The sequence below is a fragment of the Gorilla gorilla genome, chromosome 4 (genome assembly GCF_029281585.2).
Source record: "Gorilla gorilla gorilla isolate KB3781 chromosome 4, NHGRI_mGorGor1-v2.1_pri, whole genome shotgun sequence".
Taxonomy (NCBI): domain Eukaryota; kingdom Metazoa; phylum Chordata; class Mammalia; order Primates; family Hominidae; genus Gorilla; species Gorilla gorilla.
This window is the reverse complement of record NC_073228.2, coordinates 127,921,788-127,946,591: the sequence shown is the minus strand read 5'-3', so window position 1 is coordinate 127,946,591 and position 24,804 is coordinate 127,921,788. Positions and strand designations below refer to the sequence as shown.

Below are 24,804 nucleotides of genomic sequence, written 5' to 3'. Positions count from 1 at the left end.
TAAAGAAAAAATCTTTTTCATTCTCACATTCAGAGGAGCAGAATTGTTCTCAGATTACTTACTGAAATAGTCACTTACCTACTTACTTTATCAAATAATGACTTATCCCAAACCAGAAAGAAAGAAAATACTACTGTAACACCTGTACATTTTATGCAGTTGAGTAAACTGAAAGATTTTTTTCACATTTTAAATTTATTTGGCATCATTCAATTCTCCTCATCTTACTGCTTTTGTCTCATCTTTGTTGCAAATTTCTAGTGAATATCATATGGATTATAATTTTCTAATTAAAAAATTAGCAAACAACATTTTGACATAATAAAAAGCAAACTACCTTGGGCAGTATGGCCATTTTCACGATATTGATTCTTCCTACCCATGAGCATGGAATGTTCTTCCATTTGTTTGTATCCTCTTTTATTTCCTTGAGCAGTGGTTTGTAGTTCTCCTTGAAGAGGTCCTTCACATCCCTTGTAAGTTGGATTCCTAGGTATTTTATTCTCTTTGAAGCAATTGTGAATGGGAGTTCACTCATGATTTGGCTCTCTGTTTGTCTGTTGTTGGTGTATAAGAATGCTTGTGATTTTTGTACATTGATTTTGTATCCTGAGACTTTGCTGAAGTTGCTTATCAGCTTAAGGAGATTTTGGGCTGAGACAATGGGGTTTTCTAGATAAACAATCATGTCGTCTGCAAACAGGGACAATTTGACTTCCTCTTTTCCTAATTGAATACCCTTTATTTCCTTCTCCTGCCTGATTGCCCTGGCCAGAACTTCCAACACTATGTTGAATAGGAGCGGTGAGAGAGGGCATCCCTGTCTTGTGCCAGTTTTCAAAGGGAATGCTTCCAGTTTTTGCCCATTCAGTATGATATTGGCTGTGGGTTTGTCATAGATAGCTCTTATTATTTTGAAATATGTCCCATCAATACCTAATTTATTGAGAGTTTTTAGCATGAAGGGTTGTTGAATTTTGCAAAGACTTGGAACCAACCCAAATGTCCAACAATGATAGACTGGATTAAGAAAATGTGGCACATATACACCATGGAATACTATGCAGCCATAAAAAATGATGAGTTCATGTCCTTTGTAGGGACATGGATGAAATTGGAAACCATCATTCTCAGTGAACTATCGCAAGAACAAAAACCAAACACCGCATATTCTCACTCATAGGTGGGAATTGAACAATGAGATCACATGGACACAGGAAGGGGAATATCACACTCTGGGGACTGTTGTGGGGTGGGGGGAGGGGGGAGGGATAGCATTGGGAGATATACCTAATGCTAGATGACGAGTTAGTGGGTGCAGCGCACCAGCATGGCACATGTATGCATATGTAACTAACCTGCACAATGTGCACATGTACCCTAAAACTTAAAGTATAATAAAAGAAAAAAAAAAAAGAAAAAAAAAAGATAAATAAACTGCTCAAATTTAAAAAAAAAATAAATAAAAAGCAAACACAATTTTTTAAGCTGTCTCCCTGTCCACCTATTTATTTCTGAGGCCAATCTGATTATGGTATCCATGAAGAATGATAAATCAATAATGAATTTAGCATCAATTTCTGCTGAGGTTGTTGATGTAATAAGAATTATCCAAAACATATACAAACAAAAAAACTGCATTTGCAGGAGTATTTATCTCAACTATGGCAGATGATAATATCACACGAGATAGTGTAGTGAAGCCGAAACACTCAGTGAAAGAAATCATCTGACTTAAATATAAACAGTCTGGTCTGGAGACTTCTGAAGAGTTCTCAACTCTTAGGAACTGTATGCAACATACATTATGTAAACCCGTCATATTTATTACATTTAACTTGTAGCTATCCTAAGAACACTGGAAATGTTCCAACCTAGCATGGAAGGAACTGAATTTCAGGGTAGGTATTCTGAAAAGAGAATTGGAGATATGCAGCCTGAAGACAGCAGAACATCTGGGTAAAGATCCTGTAGTTAGAAATCTACTAAACCTTGTCATTTTCACTTCCTGGGAAAGAGTCACCCTGCACCCTTCAGAACCTCACTAACTTGCTCATGTGCAAGATGAATGAAATACTAGTAATGAAATACTTCACAGGGCTATGAAATAGCTAAATTAGATATTGCAATACATTGCTTATCACAGTGCCAAATAGTAAACACTCATAAATGTTATTTATTATTATCCTTATTAATTATTTTGACTGGTCAATATAAGAGGCATGACTTTGAAAATGACCTTAAAGCTGAAGAACTGTGAAAAAAATAATAAAAACTTTAGACAAGAAGTATTTTTCCTATATATTGTATAAATATTTTTGTTTATTTGTTGCAGACTGCCACTAAAATGTTTCCTTCACTGCCACCAAAATTATACATTGTTCAATTAATATTTGTGCATCTACTCTGTTTATTAAGGAAGATCAGGCATTTGCTTCACGCCTAATATAGAAAATAAAAAAGAGCATAATTTCTATCACTTAGGAGCACAGAGACATGGAAAGAAATTGTTTGAGTAGTATGATAATTGCCCCAATTTGACACAAACAGGTGTTAAACACAGGAAGACAAGTGCTTAATTCTGCAAAGGGAAGTAAAGAGAACCTTCTAAGGGAAGTGATATTTAAGCTGAATATTGAGGTTTGATAAGCAGACAAGAAGAAAGGGCCATCTCTGGAAGATAAAATACCACAAAGGTGAAAATAAAAGAAAGAAGGGTGCCTTCAAAAGCTGCAGTCAATTTAACATAGCTAGAGAGTCAGGTGGGAAAGGAGGAAGGCAGACTAGAAAGGTGAGTAAGGACAGTCTGTGCGATGCTCAGAGCTTTCAACTCTGTCTTGTAGGCAATGCAGAGCCAATGAAGGACTTGAGCAGAGCAGAGACCAATGAGTACTGAATTTTGGAGAGAGCATCCAGGCCACTGGGTAAAGTGTGCATTGGGAAGAAGAGCTAAAGGAAGCAAGGAGACTAGCAAGAGAGTTCAGGTAAGAGTTGTTGAAGAGATTCTAATTGAAAGCCACAGTGGTGGGAAAAGAAAAGAAGTGTTAATTTGAGATAAATTCAGAGATAAAACTGCCAGGACTTAGTCATTCTTAAGATATGATATTGCAAGAAAATAGTCAAATACAGTTGCCTCTATTATTGGGTACATGTACAGCAGACTTGCTTGAGTAATCCATTAGGGTGTGGCTAAAATATTATAATTTTATTCAAAAATTATTTTTATCTTATTCATTTTTAACTTTAATTTTTATGCTTTATAATATATAAAGTAAAAGTAATATATGTGAATAATCCATATAGATATGTCTGTGTATTGGGACTATACATTCCACTTTTTTTACTAATAAAGATGCACAATTAAAGAGGCGTGGAGATCACTGCCTTATTAAAACCTCTGTGTTTGGACAAGGTAAAATATGGTGATATTAAAGGCAACATTTTTCCAAATATCATTCTAAAAGATATACCAATATATTTTAAAAGTGTTACTCTGCACTCCCTCAAAAGCTTATAGTCTAAAATAGAGATCTCTAACTTCTCACTGCCTTACTCATCTTACTAATATAAACAGTAAGAAGGGCAGACAGACCCCCTTCTACTTTGTCCACAGCCTGGCTCAACTCTTTATTTTTATAAATGTCAACTTAAACTAAATCAAACTTGATTTCTGATTGCTTTTTTCCCCTTGCTCAACATTTCTGATAGACAAATGTGCTATGCATTTGGACACAAGCACAAAGAACTAAACCGAAGTACACACTGAATGTATAAACTATCAGTTTATATACACATTAGCTAGTGGAGTGGGAGAGAGAAACAAGCCTTGACAATGTCCACAGAATGACTCAGGAAGGTAGGGTAAATAGTACTGCCAGGATTAAAGTTGGTAAGTTCAAAAGGAAAGAAGGATATTACTGAGGAAGGCTCAGAGGGAGATGGGTCTTTGATAGTCTGCTCAATGGGATTCTGAAGGAAGAAGGGATTGGCTGAGGTTTCCAGAAGATGAAATGTGTAATTTAGGTCTGATATCTCCACCCCTCACCTCCATATTCTTCTTTGCTTTACCCCTTTCAAGTACTAGTGAAGTCTTTTGACTTTTTGCTTTGAAACAATAATCTGAATTTTTGACATATGCCATTTTTAAAAGATATGTACTATAGACTGTTCATCCCCTGGGAATTGCTGGGCTCTGCTTGCTCATGAAAGTAATAATAAAATATATAAACATATACAACAAAGAAAAGCTCTAAATAGAACAAAAAAAAAACTGTGTGGCACTGCCAGAAAATAAATAAAGAAGCACTTTCAACTAGATAGGACATAAACTAGGTCCTAGTTTAGGACCATAAGGAGAGGGTTAATGAAATAGTCAATAGTTGACTGAATATAGCAGTGCAAAGAAAAGGAACTTTGTCTAAATGACTACACATATGAAAATCTAGATAATGAGGAAAATGCATCAAAAGACCAGAAATGTACATTGTGTATACCCATTCTAGAAACTTTTTCAAGAAATATGTGTCAGAGTGAAAGGATCCAGTTCCATCAACCTTCTTTCTCAGTGGATACCCACCCTGGATGAAACTGTCTGAGCTACTATGACAAGTAGCAAGAGCTGCTGAATGGATTCAATGTAAGGACAGTTCAAGCAGCTCTTTACCAAATTAACCAATAGGAGGATGTCAGAAGTAGATGACCCCATTTATATATAAGTAGACAATACATTTATGTTCTTAATACTCAGAGAAATGAGATTGTCAGAGAGTTAAAAGAGAAGAAATGCTAAAAGATTAAGATCCTTTTACTTTTTGGAGTGATGCATGGCTTTTGAGGACTCAGCTATAGACACTCAATACACTACTTGGTAAATTTTATCCCTCACTTGTATCTGCATCTGGGGAAACAAAAAAGAAGAAAAAAAATCTTGTTTTAAAAATGTCATTAAGTATACACAGTATTGAGAAAGAAGCATGCAATGTAGCTCTTTATCTTTTGGAAAAGGAAGCAACAGGGGGTAATTTGAGAATTTGGAAATCACATCCCATGGGAGACAACCAAAATGTTTTCAAAACTTCAGCAAGGGAAACATAAATACCTAAGAAGTGCTTTGCTGGTTTATATAGTCTTATAATAAGTGCTGAAGTTGTTAATATTGCCAAGATCTGAGGAGCTACAAAAACATGAGCTTAAAGTGGATGGGACTAAATTTTTTTTCAATCATTAATACTGAGCTATTTTTTTCTAAAGATATAAACAAATAAACAATCCTCACATCTCCTTTGATGCTTCTAAGGAAAGGCTTCAAGACACTATGTCTTGGAGTGACATCAGCAAGATGGCTGACTAGAGATAGCTGGCATTCTAGCTGACTAGAGATAGCTGGTCTGCAAGCAAGGACCAAGGCAACAAATAAACAGCTAAGATTTGACAGGAGAGTCAATGGGAGAGTACTGAAGTGGAGAGGCACCTGAGGTGATTGGAAGTCCAGGAGGGCAGAATGGAAGCACCCAGCAACTACAGCCCCATCAACCCCATCCAAATATGATCAGCCTAGAGTCAGGAAGGACTCCCCATTGCAAGGAAAACATAAGCAGAAAATTTTCACCGACCCCCATTGCCACTTCAAACACCCACAATTTTTACAACAGGAGAATCCCACAGTCCTCAGAATCCCTGAGTTGAGTTTGGAGAGCTGTCAGGACTTCATGCGATTGCCTTGTTCCAAATTAGGAGCACATGGTGTGTACTCCCTACCCCACCCCCACACCCTGTGAGTCAAGCAGCTGAAACCTGGTTCCATCTTGAGACCAGAGCCAGAGACTTCTGGAGTGTGCCCTACTCTGGAGCCAGTAGCCACTGCACCTCTCCAGCACTGGGGTACCAACTTTGTCATGCCAAGCCCACATGGGTGGCTGAATGCCATAACCCCAGCTATGTGGAACTTGGGCCAAGGATCAGCTATGACTCTGGTCCTGCAAAGCAGAGAAAACAATCCTCACCACTGCACTTCTAGCTGGAGGAATGGTCTGCCATTACCATCAGCCCTTAAGCTGGTCAACTTACCTTACCTTACCTATAAAGATACACAGACTGAAAGTAAGTGGATGAAAAAAGATATTCCATGTAAATAGAAATCATAAGCAAACAGGAGTAACTATATTTATATCAGACAAAACAGACTTCAAGTTAAAAGCTTTAAAAAGAGACAAAGAAAAACATTATATAATAATAAAAGGATCACTTCAACAAGAAAATATAATAACTGTAAATTCAGATGCACCCAATACCAGATATATATCCAGATATATAAAGCAAACATCAAATCCAAAGGGAAAAATAGATCCCAATACAATAATAGTTGGGGACTTAAATTCCCCACTCTCAGCACTAGACAGATCATCTAGGTGGATAATCAACAAAGAAATATTGAATTTAAACTGCACCATAGAGAAAATGGACATTTATAAAACATATCACCCAACAGCTGCAGAATACACATTCTTTTTACTAGGACATGGAATATTCTCAAGGACTGACCATAAGTTAGAATACAAAACAATTCTTAAAACTTTTTTTAAATAAAAATCATATCAAGCGTATTATCTAACCACAGTGGAATAAAACTAGACATTACAAATGAGAAGGCAATTTGAAACTATACAAATACGTGGAAATTAAACAACATGCTCCTGAACAACCAAAGGATGAAGGAAGAAATTAAGGGTGAAACTGAAAAATTTCTTGAAACAAATGCAAATAGAAACACAACATACCAAACACTATGGAACACAGGAAAATCAGTATTAAGAGGCAAATTTATAGTAATAAATGCCTACATTAAAGACTAGAAAGATGTCATATAAATAAGCTAACAATATGTCTCAAAGAACTAAAAAATCAAGAAGAAAGCAAACTCAAAATCAGTAGAAGGAAAGAAATAATAAAAATCAGAGCAGAAATAAACAAAATTAAGATAATACAAAAGATCAAGGAAACAATAGGCTAGTTTATAAAAAAGATAAAGGGAAATAACAAACCATTATCTGGACTAACTAAAAAAGAAAGAGAGGAGATCCAAAGAAGTAAAATCAGAAATAAGAAAAGAGATGTCACAACAGATACCACGGAAACACAAAGGATCATTAGAGACTACTGGGAACAATTATATGTCAAATAAATTTGAAATGGATAAATTTCTGGACACATACAACCTACTAAGATTGAATCAAGAAGAAGAAACAGAAAACTAGAATACACCAATCAGTAATAATAAGTCTTCCAACCAAGAAAAGTCCATAAACAAATGGCGTCACCACCAAATTCTATCAAAACCTTACAGAGTAATTAATATCAATTCTTCTCAAGCTATCCTAAAAAATTGAAGGAGAGGGCACTCTTTGCAACTCATTTTATGAGGCCAGTATAAACCCTGATACCAAAATCAGACAACTGCACAACAAAAATAGAAAACTATAGGACAACACGCCTGATTAACATAGATGAAAAATAATCAACAAAAGACTAGCAAACTGAATCTAACAACACATCAAAGAGATAATATAACATGATCAAGTGAGATTTATTGCAGGAATGAAAGGATGGTTCTACACATACAAATCAACAAACGTTATGCCTACATTAATAAAATAAAGGAAAAGAACAATATGTTCCTCTCAATAGATAAAAAGCGTTTGATATAATTTAACATCTCTTCATGATAAAAACTTAAAAATTAGGTATAAAAGTGAAGTGCCTCAACATAATAAAGGCTATATATGACAAACACATAGCTAACATCAAAAGTCTAAAAGCTATTTCTCTAAGAACTGGAACAACACAAGGATGCTCACTCTCACCTCTGTAATTCAATATAGTTCTGGAAGTTCCAGACAGAACAATTAGGCAAGAGAAGGAAATAAAGGGCATCCAAATAAGAAAGAAGGAAGTCAAATTTTGCAGACAATAATATCTTATACACAGGTCTTATATATAGAAAACCCCAAAGACTCTACCAAAAAACTCTGAGAATTGATGAATACATTCAGTAAAGTTGCAGGATACAAAATGAATATATAAAAATTTGTAGCATTTTTATACACAAACAATGAACTAGCTGAAAAAGAAATCAAGAAGGCAATCTCATTTACAATAGCTACCCAAAAAATAATAATTAGAAATAAATTCAACAAGGCAGTGAAAGACCTTTACAAGGCAAACTATAAAACATTGATGTTTTGTATAGAACTACAGGTAACTAAAGAGGATACAAACAAATGCAAAGACATCTCATACTTAAGAACTGGAAGAATTAATATTGTCAAAATGACCATCCCACCCAAAGCAATCTACAGATTCAATGCAATTGTTATCAAAATATCAATGACATTCTTCACAAAAGTAGAAAAAAAAAATCTTAAAATTTGTTTGGAACAACAAAAGACCCCAAATAGCCAAAGCAATCCTGAACAAAAAGAAGAAAGGAAGAGGTATCACATTAGTAGACCTCAAAATATACTACAAAGCTGAGGGACTAAATAGAATGATATCGGCATAAAAAATAGACACATAGACCAATGGAACAGAATTGAGAACCCAGAAATAAATCCACGTGTTCCTAGCTAACTGATTATTGAGAAAACTGTCAAGAACACTCACTGGGGAAAGGACAATCTCTTGAATAAATGATGTTCAGAAAATTGGATATCCATATGCTGAAGAATGAAACTAGACCTCCACCTTTCACACTATACAAAAAAAATCAAATTTAAGACTTAAAAGTGTAAAACTACTAGAAGGAAACATAGGAGAAACACTTCAGAACATTGGATTGGAAAAAGGTTATATAAATAAGACCTCAAAAGCACAACAACAAAAGCAAAAATAGACAAAAGGGATTATATCAAACTAAAAATCTTCTGCACAGGAAAGGAAACAATTAACAGGATGAAAAGACAGCTTACAGAATAAGAAAAAATATTTGCAAACTACTTATTTGACATGAGACTAATATCCAGAATATACAAGGAACTAAAGCATGTCAACAGCAAAAGCTAACCAAACAAACAAAAAACCTAAACACTGTAATTGAAAACAGGGCAAGTAATCTGAACAGATATTTTTCAAAAGAAGACATACAAATGGCCAAAAAATATGTGAAAAAATACTCAACATCACTAATCATCAGGGAAATGCAAATCAAAACCACAATGAGGTATCATCACACCCCAGTGAGGACAGCTATTACCTAAAACACAAAAAATAACAAATGCTGACAAGGATGCAGAGAAAAGAGAACTCTTATACACTGTGGTGGGAATACAGACTAGTACAGCCACTGTGCACAACAGTATGGAGGTCCCTCAGAAAACTACAAATAGAACTACCACATGATCCAGCAGTCCCACTATTGTGAATTTATCCAAAGGGAAGGAAATGTTAATATCAAAGAGACATCTGCACCCCCATGTTTATTGCAGCACTATTCACAATAGACAAGATGTGGATTCAACCTAGGCATCCAACAACAGATGAATGAATAAATAAACTCTGGTATATGTACACAATAGAATACTATTCAGCCATAAAAAGGATGAACTCCTGTCATTTGCAGCAACATGGATAGAATCGGAGGACATTATGTTAAGTGAAATAAGCCAGGAATAGAAAGTTAAACATTGCATATTCTCACTTACATGTGGAAGCTAAAATAAGTTGATCTCATAGAAGTACAAAGCAGAACAGAAGACACTGGAGGATGGGAAGGGTAGAGGGAAGGTAGGGTTAGGGAGAGATTTGTTAAAGGGTATAAAATTACAGTTAGGTGGGAGGAATAAGTATTAGTGTTCTAAACCACTGTAAAATGACTATAGTTAGCAAATATTCCCAACACAAAGAAATTATAAATGTTTGAGATGATAGATATGCTAATTAACCTGACCTGATCACTTCACATTATACATATGAAAACATCACTATGGGCCTCGTGAATATGTACAATTATTGTCAATTAAATATTTTTTAAAGATAATATGTTTTAAAGCGAAGAGGTAGTTGCCTGCCCATGTCAAAGGCTGCAGAAAGAACTATGATGAACATAAAAGGATGCATCTACAAAGGGAGGAGAGGCATTTTGTGACAGTGAGATATTTTGCAATTAAATGCACGAATGACCTGATTTTTAAATAGAAGTTGATCTTACCCCTCCCATTATAGTGACATCAGCCAAGAATTAAGTCATATTTTCACGAACACAGAGATTGATTTTTAAATTGCTATCTGTAGGAGATATGATTAGCATTTCTGTGTTAGCTGAGAGGCACAAACTCAGGTGCAAATTCAAGTGGTAAATCCTGTGCCATTATGGTAAGTGTTAATTCATGTCAGATTAGTGATTACAGTGCCACCCATCCCACCTAATACTGTAGACTATAAACATGGACTGGGCAAATTGTCACTGGTTCCTGGGCAAGACTTTCACTTAAAACACACAGATGCAGCCTGGCATCCATTTCAACATGAGCAGAAAATGCTATGAAGTACTAGATATCAGACCCATAATTAGGCAAATTCTCTCAGGGAGTCAACTACTCCCTTACTACAAGTAGATAATATAGGAAATAACACTTAGTCCTCCACTTTACCATACTAGCACTTAACAAGTTTTTTGTTTGAGTAAATTGTCTTTTCAGTGCACTAAATTGTATTGGGAGATTGGAAATAGTGAATACAGCTTCCTCAAAGTTTCTAATTGATAATCAGGTAGCATCTGAGGAATTAAAAGAATATGACTCTATTGAAGAGAACGGAACTGAGTTGTTACAAAGACACCATCCAATTGCCAGGTTTTTTCCAGCATTAGGAAGAAGGGATGATCTATTTGCTTATTCATTTATTCACTTGCTCCAAGTACAGTGCTTAAATGTGGTTTTACAGCTAAATTATCCAGTTTCGCATTCTGGCATCATTAAAAGTTAGGGCAAGGTATTTATCCTATCTGTGCTCAGCTTCCTGAATTGTAAATTAAAACTAAAAGATATATTCCTGAAAGAGCTATAATTAGGATTAAACCAGTTAATATATATAAGAATCTCAGAGCATAATGTTTGGTAAGTGTTAGCTGCTATTTCTCAACAAAGATTTACTCTGCATCAATTACATACATTCCCTGACAAATAAAATTGTGCTTTATGAGTCACAGTGGATCTACTTTGTCATAATAGCCTTATCTTCTTTCACTTAAGCTTCCTAATATTTTAAGTATTTTTTAAAATGTGCATAAATAAGTGAGTTAGCCTATTCTTGTGTGAGTGTTATATCTGATCATAGTTTGGAAGAGGGACACAAAGACAGAACTTTCTAATCAAATGAAAACTTATCCTAATATTTAATGTTCTTAAACAGTTGTGAAGGTTCATAAGAGGAAAACAATAGTCTCCCTTATGTTGATCAATAACAGTGCTAACCCTGTAGATAGAAAATAAGGGGGAACCATATTATCCTCTCTTAAAACGTCTTTCCCCATATATCAGATTTTACTCTTGCCCCTTTGGTATCTGTATTCTCCCATCGTTAGCCTTGTACATATCTCTCTCACTGGAGTTTCAGTCAGGATTCTTTCTGTTGCAAAAGGCAGAAAATCTAACTAAAGGAAAGGTATTTCAATGACTTAGGTAACACGTAAAGCTCAAGGGTTGGGTGTTTTGAGAGCAGCGCAGATAACATGACCAGGACCCAGGCTCTGTTTTCTTCCACATGGGCCTGTCATTTCCAGGCTCCACATGATTGCATAAATACCTGCCTGCAGCCTATAACCTCCCGGATTTGAGTCTCACAAGAAAGACAGTGTGACCCACAATAGCATCAACAAAAGTCCCATTGACTTTTACTGGCTTTTCAGATCACTCATCCATTCTGAGCCAATTTTAGTGATCATGGAAAACAATTTTGGGGGTGCCAAGTCTAAGTCACAGAGTTACCCGTGGATCTAGGAGTAAAATGAATTCCACCCAAAGCACAAAGCTTAGGAGAAGGGCAAGGAAAAATTACATAGAGGATAATTAATGTGTTATTATCAGCAGATAGATGAATGGATAACAAAATCTGGTTTTCTATACCTACCTTATAGTTCTAATCCTGCCAAACCCATTTTCAAAGACTCCAAATGACCTTTTTGTCTCTTGCATAAAGTCCAAAATCCTTATGTGGCATTCAAGATTTTCAGCAGTCAGAATTTATATCTTACCATGCTTCCTTCTGCATTCTAGGCTCCAGTTTGTTACCAAAATGTCTTTGTTCTCTTTTGATTTTTGAATTCCTTGCCTGCCTCCCCTCTCCATTTTGTTGACATCTTTTATATTATTGAAAATCCAGCTCAAATGCCACTCGTGTCGCCCCCAGGAAAGGGCTAGGCTGGAAGGGTAGAGGTGGAAATCATGAGAAGTGAACCCGTTTGACAACTATTTGAGAGGTGGTCTCAAGAATCACATCCAGGTTTTTATTTTCAATTACCAGTACATTTGAGATACCATTTACTAAATATCATTATTTAGAGTAGTCCTGTCTCTAAGGAGAAGGGCAGGTAGTCTGGGCCAAGCTAAAGAAATTTCAGAACAAATGTACTCTACTGGATTCCTCTCCTAGTTTTGAATAAAGATCACATGCAGCAACTTCCTGTTGATTCTATGGCTCCGGGAGTGGAATCTAATCTTTCCCAAACTGATCCTTCCCTGCCACCACATTGTTTTCCTTAACAATTTCAGGCTGAGAACCAGCTGGGGAAACAGATGCTATCGGTACTAAGACGTTTCAGTTGGAGTCTTGACATTTACTGACAGTCCGCATGTTAGAACGGTCTATGGTGCTCCCACCTTCATGTTTCCTCCCTGCTCCATAAACTCTGTGCCCAAGCTTTCCAGCACTCTGTCCTTTATCTCCTGACTAGTCTCTTTGCCTAGCAGAAATAGATATATAAAACCGGCATTTCAGCACCCTTCCGAATTTGTAACCAGACGTTCTTTGCACAAAGGACTGATAATCTTTTCCCATTTCACTGTTTCTAGAGATAAACACTTGTGGATTTATGTTGCTATGTCTGTGAAATTTTGATTTGATTTTAAGAAGATAGTATTGTGATTCTGTTCTCTCAAATAGCATCTGCTTCTTTTGAAACTTGTTCTGAATTTATAAGAGCATATGATTGTCAGAGAACTATTAATATTGCCAATGTTGTAAAGTTTACAAATCTCTCTCATATATATCATTATAAGATTATCTCAGAATACTGAGAGGTAGACATTGTTATATGAGACAATTGAGACTCGGAGGAACCAAGTGAACTCTGATGTTATACTGCTGGAAAATAGTGCCACAGGACTCAAAGTCATGGTCAAATCTCATGCTTTTATTTTTGTTTTGATACAGCAACTTATTTGATGTAAAGGGTGAAGAGGTTATATTTCAAAATATTCCACTATATTCTATTTGAATGTAAAGTTATTTTCTATCAAGGCCTCCAGAAATATTTATAGAAAGTGCTCTAATGGTTCCAGAGCAGGTTATCCAGAGCATTACGACAAAACTTAATGACTAGAAGGGTTAGTTTTCCTTCAAGAAAACCTCTATTTCACAACAGCAGTCTTGACTCTTTAGGCAACTTATAAACTTGTTTCTTAAGTTACTACAAGAAAACAGAAAAAGAGTACAGGCTATGTATTCCTGGGAACACAATTCAGAATATAAGCTGTGCAGCCAATATGTCAATTTCATTTTCATTTGGCAAAGGCAACAATTTCCATACCAAATGTCATGGACTCCCACCTTAACTCAAGGGCACACAGGACCTGTTAGGATGCCTCAGATTTAGAATGCAGAGCATCGCTCCTGGGAAATCTCATCAACCCTCCTCCAATGAGAATATATTTATATTTGCTATTTATGTTTTCAAAAGTGTGTTGGATGAAAACAAGTAAATTCTTCAAGTCCTTTGGAAATAAAGCAAAATTTTGTACCACATCTATACATGTATGTTATTATTTTGATATTTGTTTTTAAATTGTTAAAATGTTATGAACTTGAGTGATAGAAATGCATAAAGTCTAACCCTGAGGTATTTCCAACAGGGCTTATAGAGAAGAAGTAATCTGCCTGAGTAAGATGGCTGAGCTAGAAGTTGAATCCAGGCATTCTGAACTCTGGTTTAACAGCTAAGAAGGGTTAGAGTATACAGCCATAATGGGTATATATTAATGGATTAAAAAATGCTTCAGCTCCTCAACTACCAAATAAATTGGCTAACCTGACTGACCTCTTAATTCTTTTTTTTATTTCTTACTTTAAAAGGTTTTATGTATAATCAGGTTGCCTTCCCACTCCTATCCTCAAAATGTCCAAGTTAGACTGAAACAGGATGTTTTTAGATCAGTCTAGATTGTTTCAGGAAAGTTCACCCTAGGTAAAACCAAGCATAATATTCTAATGAGAGCTACTGGTCATCTCCTTTGTGATAGTTAGTTTTACTTATCAATATAGCCAGGCTGTAATACCCAATAATCTGATTGAATGCTCATCTAGATGTTGCAATGAATGTATACCGTAGAAATGGTTAACATCTATATCTCTATATGTCTATCTTAATCTATTGGTTTTATTTTTCTGGAGACCTTGACTGATACAGATTTCAGTACTAAGAGTGGTTATAGAGGAACAGGATCTTAAGGATGAATTCTTCGAAATGATTTGGAGTTTCTGTAATTGATTCTCTAATCTGATTATATTTAAAGACACTAATGATTATTTCCAGTGGTAAAGAGGGCACTGATAGTCCACAGTGTGATATAGCAATAGAGATAGGCAAAATATCACTGAATACAATGATACAAAGTATCATTGGATACTCCAAATCAAAAACTTATAAGAAGTAAGGTTCCGGCTTTCTGTTGATTCTCCTTAGGGACCATCCATACCACTCCTTTTTTGCTTTTAGACCTATAACTTGACTGAAGTTCCAGCAGGCCTGAAAGGGTGAGGTACAACACATGGCTATAAGGACATGCACTACCCTCCAAAAGAGCTTCATGATTTTCTATTTATACAGACAGGAATCTGGGGAATACATGTAGGAATGGATATTAAGGGTGCGGAATAGTAGTAGTAGAAGCGTAAAGTTGGATCAGGCCAAATTTATTGATATATTCTCACTGAGCAGATATTCTGGGTTTAATGTTGCAGCTTGGGGGATTAGAAAGGGTTTTAGCTATTTGTTTGGTTGGCTGAAACATAGACCAAAAGGTGCCCCACTGTAAGTACAGTTGACATGCCAGAACTGCCATGGTATATTGTAAAGAATCCAAAGTCTTCAGGATTGGGGTATTTTTAGGATAGATTTATCATTTAAGACTTGCTCACCCACCCAAGAATGGTCCACAGGATATAACTTTCATCATGACTGTGAATAGTAAATTTGTGAAGGGAGTCCCAATATCCTTGAAGAGCTTTGTGATTGCTTTTTTCTGTAGGTTGGAAATTATCATGGGAACTGCTACTACTGAATTAAGAAGCCCAGATACCATGGGAATAATTGGATCCCTGGGGTTGCAGGGGCAAAGTGGTAACATTCAATCTCAAAAGGCAAGTTGGGCATGGATATCATAATGGACAGCAGTGTCAAACAGGCAGTCGTAATAATCTGACTCACAGAGACCTGTGACATTGGCTAGTTGATCATAGTGTTCTTAGAAGTGAAATAGGTAGGAAGCCTACTAAATTATTACTTGATCTGTAAAAGTGGAGAGTTTTAGATCAAGTAAACAAAAGTCCAACTTGAGTCATAAAAACAGAGTCATGACCACTCAATCAAACCCCAGACTTCAGCAAGTTTGCAGTCCAGAACCCCTTGAATGAAGAGGAGGCCGAGGATCCTTGAGGAAGGACCCCACCACACTGCCAAAAACTTATACTATTAATCTTTCTTCCAGCCTTTCCCAAAGAGACCCATAGCTGTTTACCAGAGTGACTGTTCACTGGGAAAAAGGAAATAAGCAGATATTTCAGATATTACTGGAACCTGGCTATAAATTGGCATTAACTGTAGGAGACCCAAAATGTCACTGTGGTCCACCATTTCAAGTAGAGAAATATGGAGATCAGTGTTCAATGAAGTTTTAGCTCAGATCCATCTCACAATGGGTCCAGTGGATTCCTGAACTCATTATATGGTTATTTCCCCAGCTCTGGAATACATAATTTGAACATACCTGGTAACTGGTTGAATCTCCATGTTAGCTCCCTGACCTGTGGGTTGAGGGCTATTATGCAGAAAAGGACAAGTGGAATCCATGAGAACTGCCTCTATCTAGGAAATAATAAACCAAAAGCAATACTGCATTCCTGAAAGGATTGCAGAGATTAGTGACACCATCAAGGACTTGAGTGATGAAGGGGTAGTGATTGTTATCACATCCTCATCAAACTTGCTTATTTGGGCTGTACTGAACACAAATTTTGGAGAATGACAGTGGCTTAGCCAGATAGTGACTCTGATTGCAGCTGCTCTGGTAGATGAATTTCATTGCTAGAACGAGGTAATGTATACATTTGTATCTGGTATGCAGGTATTGATTTGACAAATGTCTTCTCCTATTTGTTAGTAAAGTATACCAGAAGCAGTTTGCTTTCAGCTAACAAAATCAGCAACACACCTTCACTGTCCTACCTCAGGGACATATCAGCTTTCTAGCCCCGTGTTATAATTTATTGTGCAGAGATCTTGATTGCCTTTCCCTTCACAAGATATCACATTAATCTACTACATTGATGGCATTATGCTCATTAGATCTAGTGAGCAAGAAGCAGCACTATTCTAGACTTATTGGTAAGACATTTGCAAGTCAGAGGGTAAAAAATAAGTTTCACAAAAATCTAGGGGCCTTCTACCACAAGGAAATTTCTAGCAGTGCAGTGTTGTGGAGCATGTCAAGATATCCCTTGACATGCTGGCAAGGAATAAGGAATAAGTTGTTGCAACTGACCTCTCTTACAACCCCAAAAGTGGCACAATGCTTAGTGGACCTTTTTGGATTTTAGAGGCGACATATTCCTCATTCGAGTGTATTACTGATTGACCCAAAAAGCTTCTAGTTTTGAGGAGGTCACTGAATAAGAGAAGGCTCTGCAACAGGTCCATTCTGCTGTACAAGCTGCTTTACCACTTGGGCCATAAGACCCAGCAGATCCAATGGTGCTTGAAGTGTTAGTCACAGATGGAGACCTGTTTGGAGTCTTTGGCAGACCCCAATAGGTAAATCAGCACTGGCCTTTAGGATTTTGGAGCAAAGCCCTGCTATCTTTTGCAGATAAATACTCTCCTTTTGAGAAGCAGCTTTTGCCTGCTACTGGGCCTTAGTAGAGACAGAATGCTTGATCATGGGCCACCAAGTTAACATGCCATCTGAATTGCCCATCATGAACTAAGTGTTATCTGACCCACCAAGCCATAAGTTTCATGAAGAAATGGCCCAAATGCCCATGGTCTCCACACCTGCTACAATATATTCTTTCTCAATCCATACCTATGGATTTTCCCTAAAATCAATGACTGTGGAGGCAAAACACTCAAGTCTGAATTACAGATGGTCCTGTACAATATGTAGGCATAATCCAAAAATAGACATCTACAGCACTATAGTCCTTTATAGGACATTCCTAAAGGACAATGGTGAAGGGAAATCTCCACAGTGAGCAGAACTTCAAGAAATGTACCTGGTTGTTCATTTACTTGGAAGGAGAAATGGCAGAAGTACAAGTATTTATCAATTCATGAGTTGTGGTTAATGTTTTAGCTGGATGGTCAGGAACTTGGAAGAAACCCGATTCAAAAATGGTGACAGGGAGGCTTGGAGAAGAGGCATATGCACACACACACATCCTATTGGTTCTGCTTTTCTGGAGAACCTCTCTGAATGAGCAAAAATGTGAAGATATTTGTGTCCCATGTGAATGCTCACCAAGGAGTAAATTCAGCAGAGGAGTATTTTAATAATCAAGTTTATAGGATGACTCTTTCTGTGGATAATAGCCTCTGTTTCCAGCCACTTCTGCCATTGCCTAGTGGGCTCATGAACAAAGTGGCCATGATGGCAAGGATGGATTCAGCAACATGGACTTCTATTCACCAAAGCTGACCTGACAACAGCCATCACTGAGTGATCAATCTGCCGGCAGCCAAGAACAACACTGAGTCCCAATATGGCACCATTCTCTGGGGTGACCAGCTAGCCTTCTAGAGGAAGGTTGATGATATTGGAGTGCTTCCATCGTGGAAGGGGAAGTGCTGTGATCTTACCAGAATAGACACTCTAGATACAGAATTGCCTCCTTACGTGCAATGATTCTGCCAAAACTACCATCTGTGGACTTACAGGATGACTTATCCACCATCATGGCATTTCCCAGCATTGCTTCTGATCCAATAACCCACCCACTTCACAGAAAATAAAGTGTAGCAACAGGCACATGCTTATGGAATTCACTGGTCTTACTATGTTTTCTATCATCCTGAAGCAGCTGCCTTGATAAAATGGTAGGATAGGCTTTTGAAGACTCAATTACAATGCCAGTTGGGTGACAATACCTTAGAGAACTTGGCCAATGTATTTCAGGAGGCTGTATATGCTCTAAATCAGCATCCAAGATCTGGTGCTGTTTCTCCCATAGCCAGGATTCATGAATACAGAAATCAAGGAAATGAGTGGAAATGTGAGTAGCACCACTGATCATTACCCCTGGTGACACACTGGCAACATTTTGTTTCCTGTCTCCATGATCTCATACTCTGCTGACCTTAGAGGTCTTAGTTCCAAAGGGAGAAATGTTTCCACCAGGAGACAAAACAATGATTCTACTGAACTGGATGTTAAGATAGCCACTGGCCACTTTGGGTTCCTCATGCTTCTGAATCAACAGGCAAAAAATATACCTGTTTGTATACTGACTGATGTGATTGATCCTGATTACCAAGGGAAAATTGGCCTGCTACTACATAATGGAGTGAAGGAAGAATATGTCTGAAATACAGGAGCTCCCTTAGGGCATCTCTTAGTATTATCATGCCTTGTGATTAATGTTAATGGAAAACTGCAACATCACAATTCAGGAAGCACTATTAATGACCTAGATCCTTTAGGAATAGAAGTTTGTGTCACTCCACCAGGTAAAGGGCATAGTGGAAGAAGGTAGTTTAAATACCAGCTAAAACCATGTGACCATTTGCATAAATAAAATTTGAAATTGTTACAAGCCTTTCTTCCTTGTTTTCTTATTTTGGTGGGTTTTTTTTGAGACAGAGTCTCACTCCTTCACCCAGGCTAGAGTGCAGTGGTGTGATCTTGGCTCACTGCAACCCGTGCTTCCTGGGTTCAAGAAATTCTCATGCCTCAGCCTCCTGAGTAGCCAGAATTACAGAGGAGTGTCACCACACCCAGCTAATTTTTGTATTTTTAGTAGAGAAGGAGTTTTGCCATGTTGGCCAGGCTGGTCTCAAACTCCTGACCTCAAGTGATCTACCTGCCTCAGCCTCCCAAAGTGCTGGGATTACAGCTGTCAGCTAACATGCCCTGCCTATTTTCTTATTTTGTTATAAATTTGTGTGTATGTATGTGTGTATGTGTAGGTGTGTTTGTGTGTATGTGTAGGTGTGTTTGTGTGTATGTATGGCAAATATCTCTGTTTTCTTTTCTCTCCTCTTATCATAATGACATAAGACATATTAAATAATAGCTACCTTTCCACCATAGTATTTAAGTTACAGGACATCAAAGAGAAGAGTGAACATTATCCAAGGACTTTGCATCCCTTTGGGGAAAGAGTATATTTTTTTGTCATACACTAGATAGTTGTATCATGTTAGGTGGATACAATAAAAGTGTGACTTGTTACTGTTTTATTGTTTTTATTTTGGAGATTAAGTGTGTTGTAAGGAGATGTGTATGGCTGCCAATTTGACAAGAGGTGGACTGTGATGGTTAGTCTTATATGTCAATTTGATTAGGCTATAGTACCCAGTTATTTATTGAAACACTAATCTAGGTGGTACTGTGAAGATATTTTTGTAGACATGGTTACTCTCTACAATCAGTTGACTTTACATAAAAAAATTACCATCAATAATGTGGGTGGGCCTCATGCAAGCAGTTGCCTTAAAAAAGCAAAAACTGAGGTTTCTCAGAAAATAAGAAATTCTATCTCAAGACTCCTGCTTGAGTTTCCAGCCTACTAGCCTACCCTGCTGATTTTGGACTTGCCAGCCCCCATAATCAAATTCCTTAAAATTTGTCAGTCTGTCTATCTACCTATATATATATTCATATAATTGTGTTATAATTATACATTATATATTATATAGTTATATATGAACATCTACACACACACATACACACACACCCTATTGATTCTGCTTCTTTAGAGAACCCTAATTGATATACACCTGTAAATTATAGCTCTAAAATTAATTGCCCTTTTTGTTCCTTTTAATTTTATTAAATTTTATTTACAAAAATAATACATGCTTATTTTAATAAGCTCAACAATATAGGCTTATAGAAGTGAAATGTTAATATTCTTCACTTTTCTTTCCTCTAAACCTATTTCTGTTTTTGTATACCTTTCTATACTTTTCTTAATAAAACACATACATACACAAATGCACATTCATGTTCACATGTCTATAATTTATTTTGTTTTTTTTAAAGGTGGCTATATTCTACATAACACTCTATAATTTGCTTTTTAAATTAAGCAATACATTATATAACTGCCTCTAAGCAAATACTTATAGGGCCCATTTTAAAATAGTTGCATACCAGTCACTATATTGACCGTAACTTAACCAAGCATTTCCTTATCAATAGCGTTTTGGGTTGTTTTAATAATTTTTGTAGTTTAAAGATGACTGCCTTAAACATATTTGTACTTCCGACTTTGCCTACTCATCTTTTTGTATATTTTCAAAATTGGGATTTCTAGGTCAATGGGTATTGATAGATTCTTTTCATAAAGGCTGTAGCAATTCATTATTCTACCAGCAAAGTATGTAGCCGTATATTCTCACCAGCACTTGAGTTTTCAATGTGAAGAATAGAAAGTGAGATCTCATTTGTATTTTATTTTACATTTCCTTGCTACCAACATGTTTGACCGTATATTCATATGGTTAAGAGGTGGTTGGCCTTTCTTTTTCTATTACTTGCTTCTTCATTTCATTTTCTATATAGCATTACTTTCCTTTATGTTTACTTACTAATAAAAAATAATTTATTTTTATGAGACAAGGCCTCACTTTGTTGTCCAGGCTGGAATGCAGTGGCATGATCACAACTCACTACAGCCTCAGTCCCCTGGGTTCAAGCAATCCTCCCACCTTGGCCTCCTGAGTAGCTGGGGCTACAGGTACATGCCACCATGCTCAACTAATTTTTTTTTATTTTTATGTTTTAGATATGGGGTCTCACTATGTTGTCCATGCTGATCTCAAACTCCTGGGATCAAGCAATCTTCCCACCTCAGCCTCCCAAAGTGCTGGGATTACAGGCAAGAGACACTGTGCTTGGAATTTTTTGTTTGTTTTGTTTGTTTTTAACAATCTCCAAGAAAGTTTCATTTTGCTGCATATGGCCTTTCAATTTACCTAATGTGGCCACAAGCATAAAGGAGTCGAGTCAGTGTTTTATAGATTATTGCAGTTTATTGCACTGACACCACCACTTACCCTCAGTGAGAAAAACAAAGGACCAGCAAAAGGTGATGATGTGGTAGACCTTGAAATTTCTGTCAGTGGCACATCAACTAAAGAAATTCTAAGGAAAAATCATCTTGTCAACTTCTTAAGACTAGAAATGTATTTAGACTGCAATATAGATCTAATGCCCAGCTTGCAGAATTGCAGAATTTTCCAATTTGGTGTTGCTCTAGGTTAAAAAATGTACCAGCTGAAACATGTGAATTGGAATCATTTGCCATTCGTTCCTAATATAATGACTGATTTCCCACTCTGGATTCAGCAAGCTGCAGGCAATGGGTTTGAACTGAGTCCAGGTGGAAAGGGGCCAGACATATTAAATTTAAGGCCTCTATTGCACAACTCCCTACAGAAATTGTACAAATAATGTAGCTGAAGTGCTTTCTGCATGCTGTGTAACCCAACTCTTTTGGCAACCTGATTAATTCCTTGCCCTTTTCTGTAGTACGCACAGTTAGGAAGTATACTAAAAGGTGACAGAAACCATAATAGAAGCTGTCAAGGATTACATTCAAGATGTTATCCTCTTCATTTTCAGTTTAGAAAAAAATTTTTCAAAAAAAGGCCTCATAAAGCTTGGATATAATAATTACTCCTCGGCGCTATTTTCCTTTTGTTAATACCACTAATATTAGTAATAAATAAGTCCAACCCCAGAGATGATTGTTATTCTAAATTTATCCTGTATTCTATCTGTTTAAGTGTCTGCACAGCCTTCAGGGGTTAAACGTTCATTCACTCCCACCCTGCTTTTTGTGCCTTTTCTCAAAAGGGGGCCTGTGAAACAAGGATACTTTTGAGTGTAAATACTAAAAAACATTTAATCCAAGATTTGCGGTAACTCCAGTTTTAGTCTTCTCAAAGATGGAGATGTTAATATTGTCAAGGTTCCACTGAGAACATGATGCCAAGAATGACACACTGAATTCTACCCAAGTCATCTAAAACTAAAGCTTGTCAAACGCAACTAATGTGTTAAGTAGACACAATTTTTTTTCCAAAATGAAAACATTTTAGAGGTAGTCTTTATACTATTTTTTAACTTGTAAATTCTTTTTAAATTGCACACTAGGAACAAGGGGGTAGTTCAATAACTGGCTAATGAATTCTAATGTGTGACTTTGAAGTCAAATTGGCAAACACAGAGGGAATAGTGACTTGGTGCATTTCCAATCTGGAGTACCTGAGAAACTCAAACAAGGATTGTATTATAAATTCTGGGAGAACTTGGCACAGCATTGGGTCAGAACATTTTATCAGGCAACCTAGAGCCAGAGCTGAATTTTCCTTTTGTTTTCTGGATTTTGATTTCTAAATGTTTCCTTAGAACAGGTACTTGGTTTAAATGGGATTTAAATAAACTCAGCTCCAGGAATTAGTAACCAATTTGCTTTTAAGAGTCATGTTTCGTGTTTCACTTAATAGGTATCACATGTTTTCAGTTGGTCTTTTTTCTATATATTGATGTCAGCTTAAGTGGAAAGAAATTCAAATAATCAAGCACCATAATACTTAGAGATTACATCCATAAATCAGGCTTGGCTATAAAATCAGTGTATGCTTAGGATATAATCATGTTGCATGCCATAGAATATTTGTGTGTACGTGTGTCATTCATGTCTGAAAATATTTTTGGGAGGCAGCAGTCTAGTTGTTGGTCTGCTAATCTAAGAAAAAACACCTGGCAATTAAATGGAAACAATTGTAGGGTTAATTGATAGGGGAAGACTGATAGGATTCTGGCTGTGCTTGGGATCATGATGTGACCTCTGAGATATCATGGATTGGAAACTGGAAAATATTTTACATCTTGCACTTGAAAAGATATTTGAAGCGGCACCACATGCCAGAGTTAATCAGTGTCAAAATGTATTGCTTCAAGTCTTTGGAAAACATTAAGTAAGAGGTAAGTGGAATAAAAATGTTTTCCTGTTTGTTATGGACTAAATTGTGTTTCCTCAAAATCAATATGCTGAATCCCCAACCCCCAACGTGACTGTATTTGGGGATATGGCCTTTAAGGAGGTAATCAAGATTAAACAAGGTTAAAAAAAATGGTAGAACCTTAATCCAATGTGACTGGTGTCCTTATAAGAGAAAGAAACACGAGATAACTTTCTCTCTCTTTCTCTCTCTCTCTGCAGGAGCACAAAGGAAAGGCCATGCAAGGACACAGGGAGAAGACAGCCCCCTACCAGTCAGGAAGGGAGCCCTCACCAGAAACTGAGCTGGCCAGCACAGTGGTCTTGGACTTGTAGCTCCAGAACTGTGAGGAAATAAATTTCTGTTGTTGAAGCCACCGAGTCTGTGATTTTTTTTATGGCAGTACTAGCAGATTGATATACCTTCCATCTAGTTGCCTGAAAATAGGGTCTAAGGTACCATGCGTAAGTAAAACATATCTGTGGTACCTGTGGTGCCAAAGCAGACATTTTGTATTTTTGTGGATTATCTGGGGACAGACACAGCTCTTACAGCTGAATAGAAATTCTCCCGATAGTGTCTGAAGTGGTTGTAAAAGTTGTCAGAGTGAGGGGAGTAGACAGCCGTTATTTTTGTTTGCCTGCATTTATTTCTCCTTCCCCTCTAAAATCACAATGGCTTTCCTAGAATAAGTGAATCCTCCCTCACTCTTCTCATGCTTAGTCCACATGATTTGGGTATGGCTGACTCCACCCCATGGCTCTAAGTAGGGCAGGTGACTCAGACCTGGAAGGAGGAGTACAGTAGCCCCTGCCAGAATGATTACTCAGGAGAGAACGTGTGACCATCACAGCCATTTAACATCCACTCACACACTTTTTCTGGAACTGCTGGGAAAGAAACATGAAATTTCTGTTGGATTTACTAATGTGAGAGCCTGTTAGTATGGAGCTGCTTGGGACCATTTCTCAAGGAATTATGTCAAAACAGAGGAAGCCCAAGTCAAGAAGAGACTAGTGTATTTCTGAAAGCACTCTTACAGGAGCAACATCCAGCGATTCTTGGGCCTAGACTTGGGCTTTTCCATTACT

General features: G+C 36.9%; 1 long non-coding RNA gene across 3 annotated transcripts in view; it reads left to right on the top strand.

The window, feature by feature from the left end:
• Positions 1 to 24,080, top strand: part of LOC129533582 (uncharacterized) — a 383,198-nt gene extending 359,118 nt beyond the window's left edge. For all 3 annotated transcript variants that reach the window (XR_010133929.1, XR_010133928.1, XR_008679825.2), the window contains 2 exons: positions 2,844 to 2,984; positions 23,935 to 24,080. This is a non-coding gene — a long non-coding RNA (uncharacterized lncRNA). The remainder of the gene's footprint in view (positions 1 to 2,843; positions 2,985 to 23,934) is intronic.
• The last annotated feature ends 724 nt before the right edge of the window (positions 24,081 to 24,804 follow it).